This window comes from Ranitomeya variabilis, chromosome 1 (genome assembly GCF_051348905.1).
Source record: "Ranitomeya variabilis isolate aRanVar5 chromosome 1, aRanVar5.hap1, whole genome shotgun sequence".
Lineage (NCBI taxonomy): Eukaryota > Metazoa > Chordata > Amphibia > Anura > Dendrobatidae > Ranitomeya > Ranitomeya variabilis.
Window position 1 is genome coordinate 734,136,581 of NC_135232.1, and position 9,807 is coordinate 734,146,387.

Below are 9,807 nucleotides of genomic sequence, written 5' to 3' on the forward strand. Positions count from 1 at the left end.
ATGATTTAGAGCCTTTGGAGACTCTTATTCCTCTGAAGGGGATTGACTCCACCCCATTGGCTAATAATAAACCACAATACTGGACACAAGTAACTATGCGTATTAATCCGGATCACCAGGAGATTATTCGCATTCTGGTGCTGTATAATCTACATGATGATTTGGTGCTAGGATTGCCTTGGCTGCAATCTCACAACCCAGTCCTCGACTGGAGAGCTATGTCTGTGTTGAGCTGGGGATGTAAGGGGGCTCATGGGGATGTACCTGTGGTTTCCATTTCATCATCTATTCCCTCTGAAATTCCTGAGTTCCTGTCTGACTATCGTGACGTCTTTGAAGAATCCAAGCTTGGTTCATTACCTCCGCACCGAGAGTGCGATTGTGCCATAGATTTAATCCCGGGTAGTAAATACCCAAAGGGTCGTTTATTTAATCTGTCTGTGCCTGAACATGCTGCTATGCGAGAATATATAAAGGAGTCCTTGGAAAAGGGACATATTCGTCCATCGTCATCTCCCTTAGGAGCCGGTTTTTTCTTTGTGTCAAAAAAAGACGGCTCTTTGAGACCATGTATCGATTATCGGCTTTTGAATAAAATCACTGTAAAATATCAATACCCATTGCCGTTGCTGACTGATTTGTTTGCTCGCATAAAGGGGGCCAAGTGGTTCTCTAAGATTGACCTTCGTGGGGCGTATAATTTGGTGCGAATCAGGCAGGGGGATGAGTGGAAAACCGCATTTAATACGCCCGAGGGCCACTTTGAGTATTTAGTGATGCCTTTTGGTCTTTCAAATGCTCCGTCAGTTTTCCAGTCCTTTATGCATGATATTTTTCGCGATTATTTGGATAAATTTATGATTGTGTATCTGGATGATATTCTGATTTTTTCGGATGACTGGGACTCTCATGTCCAGCAAGTCAGGAGGGTTTTCCAGGTTTTGCGGTCTAATTCTTTGTGTGTGAAGGGTTCTAAGTGTGTTTTTGGGGTACAGAGGATTTCCTTTTTGGGATATATTTTTTCTCCCTCTTCCATTGAAATGGATCCTGTCAAGGTTCAAGCTATTTGTGATTGGACGCAGCCCTCTTCTCTTAAGAGTCTTCAGAAATTTTTGGGCTTTGCTAACTTTTATCGTCGATTTATTGCTGGTTTTTCGGATATTGCTAAGCCATTGACCGATTTGACTAAGAAGGGTGCTGATGTTGCTGATTGGTCCCCTGACGCTGTGGAGGCCTTTCGGGAGCTTAAGCGCCGTTTTTCCTCTGCCCCTGTGTTGCGTCAGCCTGATGTTGCTCTACCTTTTCAGGTTGAGGTCGACGCTTCTGAGATCGGAGCTGGGGCAGTGTTGTCGCAGAAAAGTTCTGACTGCTCCGTGATGAGGCCTTGTGCCTTCTTTTCCCGTAAATTTTCGCCCGCTGAGCGGAATTATGATGTTGGGAATCGGGAGCTTTTGGCCATGAAGTGGGCTTTTGAGGAGTGGCGCCATTGGCTTGAGGGGGCCAGACATCAGGTGGTGGTATTGACTGACCACAAAAACTTGATTTATCTTGAGACCGCCAGGCGCCTGAATCCTAGACAGGCGCGCTGGTCATTATTTTTCTCTCGGTTTAATTTTGTGGTGTCATACCTACCGGGTTCTAAGAATGTTAAGGCGGATGCCCTTTCTAGGAGTTTTGAGCCTGACTCGCCTGGTAACTCTGAGCCCACAGGTATCCTTAAGGATGGAGTGGTATTGTCAGCCGTTTCTCCAGACCTGCGGCGGGCCTTGCAGGAGTTTCAGGCGGATAGACCGGATCGTTGCCCACCTGATAAACTGTTTGTTCCTGATGATTGGACCAGTAGAGTCATCTCTGAGGTTCATTCTTCTGCGTTGGCAGGTCATCCTGGCATTTTTGGTACCAGGGATTTGGTGGCAAGGTCTGTCATGATCTCCATGGCCAGAGAACTAGCATAAGCCTCTATAGGAACAAGCTCTTGGAAGATGTAACTGTACTGACCATGAACTAAACCTACCGCATCATCTAGAAGTAGCCAGGTAGCATGTCCTACTTTTTATCCCTATATGCCCAGCGCCGGCCGGAGAACTAAATAATGCTAGCAGAGGGAAATATAAGACCTGACTCACCTCTAGAGAAATGCCCAAAAGGAGACAGAAGCCCCCCACATATATTGGCGGTGATATGAGATGAAACAACAAACGCAGCAGGAAAATAGTTTTAGCAAATTTGAGGTCCGCTTTCTAGATAGCAGAAGACAGAAAGCATACTTTCATGGTCAGTAGAAAACCCTAACAAAACACATCCAGAAATTACTTTAGGACTCTGGCATTAACTCATAATACCAGAGTGGCAATTCCTGATCAACAAGAGCTTTCCAGACACAGTAACGAAACTGCAGCTGTGAACTGGAACCAAAATACAAAAACAAAACATGGACGAATGTCCAACTTATCTAGTAGATGTCTGGGAGCAGGAACAAGCACAGAGAGGCTTCTGATAACATTGTTGACCGGCAAGCATCTAACAGAGAAGCCAGGTTATATAGCGACACCCAAATCTAATCAGAACAGGTGAACAGGGAAGATGATGTCACAAGTTCAATTCCACCAGTAGCCACCGGGGGAGCCCAGAATCCAAATTCACAACAGTACCCCCCCCTCAAGGAGGGGGCACCGAACCCTCACCAGAACCACCAGGGCGATCAGGATGGGCCCTATGAAAGGCACGAACCAGATCAGAGGCATGAACATCAGATGCAGTGACCCAAGAATTATCCTCCTGGCCGTATCCCTTCCACTTGACCAGATACTGGAGTCTCCGTCTGGAAACACGGGAGTCTAGGATTTTTTCCACAACGTACTCCAACTCACCCTCAACCAACACCGGAGCAGGAGGCTCAACGGAAGGCACAACCGGTGCCTCATACCTGCGCAATAACGACCGATGAAAAACGTTATGAATAGAAAAGGATGCAGGGAGGTCCAAACGGAAGGAAACAGGGTTAAGAATCTCCAATATTTTATACGGACCGATGAACCGAGGCTTAAACTTAGGAGATGAGACCCTCATAGGGACAAAACGAGAAGACAACCACACCAAATCTCCAACACAAAGCCGAGGACCAACACGACGGTGACGGTTGGCAAAAAGCTGAGTCTTCTCCTGGGACAACTTTAAATTGTCCATCACCTGCCCCCAGATATGATGCAATCTCTCCACCACCGCATCCACTCCAGGACAATCCGAGGATTCCATCTGACCGGAGGAAAATCGAGGATGGAACCCCGAATTACAGAAAAACGGGGAAACCAAGGTGGCAGAGCTGGCCCGATTATTGAGGGCGAACTCCGCCAATGGCAAAAAAGCAACCCAATCATCCTGGTCAGCAGACACAAAACACCTCAGATATGTCTCCAGGGTCTGATTAGTCCGCTCGGTCTGGCCATTAGTCTGAGGGTGAAAAGCAGACGAAAAAGACAAATCTATGCCCATCCTAGCACAAAATGCCCGCCAAAATCTAGACACAAATTGGGTTCCTCTGTCAGAAACGATATTCTCAGGAATACCATGCAAACGAACAACATTTTGAAAAAACAGGGGCACCAACTCGGAAGAAGAAGGCAATTTGGGCAGGGGAACCAAATGAACCATCTTAGAAAAACGGTCACACACCACCCAGATGACAGACATCTTCTGAGAAACAGGCAGATCTGAAATAAAATCCATCGAGATGTGTGTCCAAGGCCTCTTAGGAATAGGCAAGGGCAACAATAATCCACTAGCCCGAGAACAACAAGGCTTGGCCCGAGCACAAACGTCACAAGACTGCACAAAGCCTCGCACATCTCGTGACAGGGAAGGCCACCAGAAGGATCTTGCCACCAAATCCCTGGTACCAAAAATTCCAGGATGACCTGCCAACGCAGAAGAATGCACCTCAGAGATGACTTTACTGGTCCAATCATCAGGAACAAACAGCCTATCAGGCGGACAACGATCCGGTCTATCCGCCTGAAACTCCTGCAAGGCCCGCCGCAGGTCTGGAGAAACAGCTGACAAGATAACTCCCTCCTTAAGAATACCTGTGGGGTCAGAGTTGCCAGGTGAATCAGGCTCAAAACTCCTAGAAAGGGCATCCGCCTTAACATTCTTAGAACCTGGTAGGTACGATACCACAAAATTAAACCGAGAAAAAAATAATGACCAGCGCGCCTGTCTAGGATTCAGGCGCCTGGCGGTCTCAAGATAAATCAAATTTTTGTGGTCAGTCAATACCACCACCTGATGTCTGGCCCCCTCGAGCCAATGGCGCCACTCCTCAAACGCCCACTTCATGGCCAAAAGCTCCCGATTCCCAACATCATAATTCCGCTCAGCGGGCGAAAATTTACGGGAAAAGAAGGCACAAGGCCTCATCACGGCGCAGTCAGAACTTTTCTGCGACAACACTGCCCCAGCTCCGATCTCAGAAGCGTCGACCTCAACCTGAAAAGGAAGAGTCACATCAGGCTGACGCAACACAGGGGCAGAAGAAAAACGGCGCTTAAGCTCCTGAAAGGCCTCCACAGCATCAGGGGACCAATTAGCAACATCAGCACCCTGTCTAGTCAAATCGGTCAATGGCTTAACGACATCCGAAAAACCAGAAATAAATCGACGATAAAAGTTGGCAAAGCCCAAAAATTTCTGAAGACTTTTAAGAGAAGAGGGCTGCGTCCAATCACAAATAGCTTGAACCTTGACAGGATCCATCTCAATGGAAGAGGGAGAAAAAATATATCCCAAAAAGGAAATTCTCTGAACCCCAAAAACGCACTTAGAACCCTTGACACACAGAGAATTAGACCGCAAAACCTGAAAAACCCTCTTAACTTGCCGGACATGAGAGTCCCAGTCATCCGAAAAAATCAGAATATCATCCAGATACACTATCATAAATTTATCCAAAAAATCGCGGAAAATATCATGCATAAAGGACTGGAAGACTGAAGGGGCATTAGAAAGACCAAAAGGCATCACCAAATACTCAAAGTGGCCCTCGGGCGTATTAAATGCGGTTTTCCACTCATCCCCCTGCCTGATCCGCACCAAATTATACGCCCCACGGAGATCAATCTTAGAGAACCACTTGGCCCCCTTTATGCGAGCAAACAAATCAGTCAGCAACGGCAATGGGTATTGATATTTAACCGTGATTTTATTCAAAAGCCGATAATCAATACATGGTCTCAAAGAGCCGTCTTTTTTTGACACAAAGAAAAAACCGGCTCCTAAGGGAGATGACGATGGACGAATATGTCCCTTTTCCAAGGACTCCTTTATATATTCTCGCATCGCAGCATGTTCAGGCACAGACAGATTAAATAAACGACCCTTTGGGTATTTACTACCCGGAATTAAATCTATAGCACAATCGCACTCACGGTGCGGAGGTAGTGAACCCAGCTTGGGTTCTTCAAAGACGTCACGATAATCAGACAGGAACTCAGGGATTTCAGAGGGAATAGATGATGAAATGGACACCAAAGGTACGTCCCCATGAGTCCCCTTACATCCCCAGCTCAACACAGACATAGCTCTCCAGTCAAGGACTGGGTTGTGAGACTGCAGCCATGGCAATCCCAGCACCAAATCCTCATGTAGATTATACAGCACTAGAAAACGAATAGTCTCCTGGTGATCCGGATTAATACACATAGTCACTTGTGTCCAGTATTGTGGTTTATTATTAGCCAATGGGGTGGAGTCAATCCCCTTCAGAGGAATAAGAGTTTCCAAAGGCTCTAAATCATACCCACAACGATTGGCAAAGGACCAATCCATAAGACTCAAAGCGGCGCCAGAGTCGATATAGGCGTCAGTAGTAATAGATGACAAAGAGCAAATCAGGGTCACAGACAAAATAAATTTAGACTGTAAAGTGCCAATGGAAACGGATTTATCAAGCTTTTTAGTACGCTTAGAGCACGCTGATATAACATGAGTAGAATCCCCACAATAGAAACACAACCCATTTTTCCGTCTAAAATTCTGCCGCTCGCTTCTGGACAGAATTCTATCACACTGCATGCTTTCTGGCGTCTTCTCAGTGGACACCGCCAGATGGTGCACAGGTTTGCGCTCCCGCAGACGCCTATCGATCTGAATGGCCATTGTCATGGACTCATTCAGACCCGCAGGCACAGGGAACCCCACCATAACATCCTTAATGGCATCAGAGAGACCCTCTCTGAAAGTAGCCGCCAAGGCACACTCATTCCACTGAGTAAGCACAGACCATTTACGGAATCTTTGGCAGTAAATTTCAGCTTCATCTTGCCCCTGCGATAGGGACATCAAAGTTTTTTCTGCCTGAAGTTCCAAATGAGGTTCCTCATACAGCAAGCCCAAGGCCAAAAAAAACGCATCCACATTGCGCAACGCAGGATCCCCTGGTGCCAATGCAAAAGCCCAGTCTTGAGGGTCGCCGCGGAGCAAGGAAATCACAATCCCAACCTGCTGTGCAGAGTCTCCAGCAGAACGAGATTTCAGGGATAAAAATAGCTTACAATTATTTCTAAAATTCTGAAAGCTAGATCTATTCCCTGAGAAGAATTCCGGCAAAGGAATTCTCGGCTCAGATACCGGAGCATGAATAATAAAATCTTGCAAATTTTGTACTTTCGTGGTGAGATTATTCAAACCTGCAGTTACACTCTGAAGATCCATTATTAACAGGTGAACACAAAGCCATTCAAAGATTATAAGGAGAGAGAAAAAAAAGAAAGACTGCAGCATAGACAGACTGGCAAGTGATCCAATTAAGAGCACAGAGGAAAAAAAAAAAAAAAAACTCTCAGCAGACTTCTTATTTCTCTCCTTTCTCAGCCAAGGATTTTAACCCTTTAGTGGGCCGGTCAAACTGTCATGATCTCCATGGCCAGAGAACTAGCATAAGCCTCTATAGGAACAAGCTCTTGGAAGATGTAACTGTACTGACCATGAACTAAACCTACCGCATCATCTAGAAGTAGCCAGGTAGCATGTCCTACTTTTTATCCCTATATGCCCAGCGCCGGCCGGAGAACTAAATAATGCTAGCAGAGGGAAATATAAGACCTGACTCACCTCTAGAGAAATGCCCAAAAGGAGACAGAAGCCCCCCACATATATTGGCGGTGATATGAGATGAAACAACAAACGCAGCAGGAAAATAGTTTTAGCAAATTTGAGGTCCGCTTTCTAGATAGCAGAAGACAGAAAGCATACTTTCATGGTCAGTAGAAAACCCTAACAAAACACATCCAGAAATTACTTTAGGACTCTGGCATTAACTCATAATACCAGAGTGGCAATTCCTGATCAACAAGAGCTTTCCAGACACAGTAACGAAACTGCAGCTGTGAACTGGAACCAAAATACAAAAACAAAACATGGACGAATGTCCAACTTATCTAGTAGATGTCTGGGAGCAGGAACAAGCACAGAGAGGCTTCTGATAACATTGTTGACCGGCAAGCATCTAACAGAGAAGCCAGGTTATATAGCGACACCCAAATCTAATCAGAACAGGTGAACAGGGAAGATGATGTCACAAGTTCAATTCCACCAGTAGCCACCGGGGGAGCCCAGAATCCAAATTCACAACAAAGGTCCTTCTGGTGGCCTTCCCTGTCACGAGATGTGCGAGGCTTTGTGCAGTCTTGTGACGTTTGTGCTCGGGCCAAGCCTTGTTGCTCTCGGGCTAGTGGATTATTGTTGCCCTTGCCCATTCCTAAGAGGCCTTGGACGCACATCTCGATGGATTTTATTTCAGATCTGCCTGTTTCTCAGAAGATGTCTGTCATCTGGGTGGTGTGTGACCGTTTCTCTAAGATGGTCCATTTGGTTCCTCTGCCCAAGTTGCCTTCTTCTTCCGAGTTGGTTCCTCTGTTTTTTCAAAATGTTGTTCGTTTGCATGGTATTCCTGAGAATATCATTTCTGACAGAGGGACCCAATTCGTGTCTAGATTTTGGCGGGCATTCTGTGCTAGGATGGGCATAGATTTATCTTTTTCGTCCGCTTTCCATCCTCAGACGAATGGCCAGACCGAGCGGACTAATCAGACCCTGGAGACATATCTGAGGTGTTTTGTGTCTGCTGACCAGGATGATTGGGTTGCTTTTTTGCCATTGGCAGAGTTCGCTCTCAATAATCGGGCCAGCTCTGCCACTTTGGTGTCCCCGTTTTTCTGTAATTCGGGGTTTCATCCTCGATTTTCCTCTGGTCAGGTGGAATCTTCGGATTGTCCTGGAGTGGATGCTGTGGTGGAGAGATTGCATCAGATCTGGGGGCAGGTGGTGGACAATTTGAGGTTGTCCCAGGAGAAGACTCAGCTTTTTGCCAACCGCCACCGTCGTGTTGGTCCTCGGCTTTGTGTTGGGGATTTGGTGTGGTTGTCTTCTCGTTTTGTCCCTATGAGGGTCTCTTCTCCTAAGTTTAAGCCTCGGTTCATCGGCCCGTATAAGATATTGGAGATTCTTAACCCTGTTTCCTTCCGTTTGGACCTCCCTGCATCCTTCTCTATTCATAACGTTTTTCATCGGTCATTATTGCGCAGGTATGAGGTACCGGTTGTGCCTTCCGTTGAGCCTCCTGCTCCGGTGTTGGTTGAGGGTGAGTTGGAGTACGTTGTGGAGAAAATCTTAGACTCTCGTGTTTCCAGACGGAGACTCCAGTATCTGGTCAAGTGGAAGGGATACGGCCAGGAGGATAATTCTTGGGTGAATGCATCTGATGTTCATGCCTCTGATCTGGTTCGTGCCTTTCATAGGGCCCATCCTGATCGCCCTGGTGGTTCTGGTGAGGGTTCGGTGCCCCCTCCTTGAGGGGGGGGTACTGTTGTGAATTTGGATTCTGGGCTCCCCCGGTGGCTACTGGTGGAATTGAACTGGTGTTTTCATCTTCTCTGTTCACCTGTTCCCATCAAGATGTGGGAGTCGCTATATAACCTTGCTGCTCTGTTAGTTGCTTGCCGGTCAACAATGTTATCAGAAGCCTCTCTGTGCTTGTTCCTGCTCCTAGACAACTACTAGATAAGTTGGACTCTTGTCCATGTTTGTTTTTGCATTTTTGTTCCAGTTCACAGCTGTAGTTTCGTTACTGTGTCTGGAAAGCTCTTGTGAACAGGAATTGCCACTCTGGTGTTATGAGTTAATGCCAGAGTTTTAAAGTAATTCCTGGATGGTGTTTTGATAGGGTTTTCAGCTGACCATGAAAGTGTCCTTTCTGTCTTCTGCTATGTAGTAAGTGGACCTCAAATTTGCTAAACCTATTTTCATACTACGTTTGTTATTTCATCTTAATTCACCGCCAATACATGTGGGGGGCCTCTGTCTCCTTTCGGGGTATTTCTCTAGAGGTGAGCTAGGACTAATACTTTCCTCTGCTAGCATTATTTAGTCCTCCGGCTGGTGCTGGGCATCTAGAATCAACGTAGGCATGCTACCCGGCCACTGCTAGTTGTGCGTTAGGTTTAGTTCATGGTCAGCTCAGTTCCCATCTTCCAAGAGCTAGTTCCTATATATGCTGATGCTATGTTCTCTTGCCATTGAGAACATGACAGTTCACTGAACTTATCCCAACCTCATTAAATTAAGTGGGAGGCAAAACCAAACACATAGACAACACCTTCAGGGGGGAGGAGCAAAAAGTTTCCCAAAAAGCTCAAATTAGGGGCTAACACCATGAAAAGTGTCATCAATTGACTCACAGTAGAACCTTTTATAATGGCTCCGCAACAGTCAGCAATTGGCCATGCATGAGGTAGTAGGGTCTGTCCCAGCATT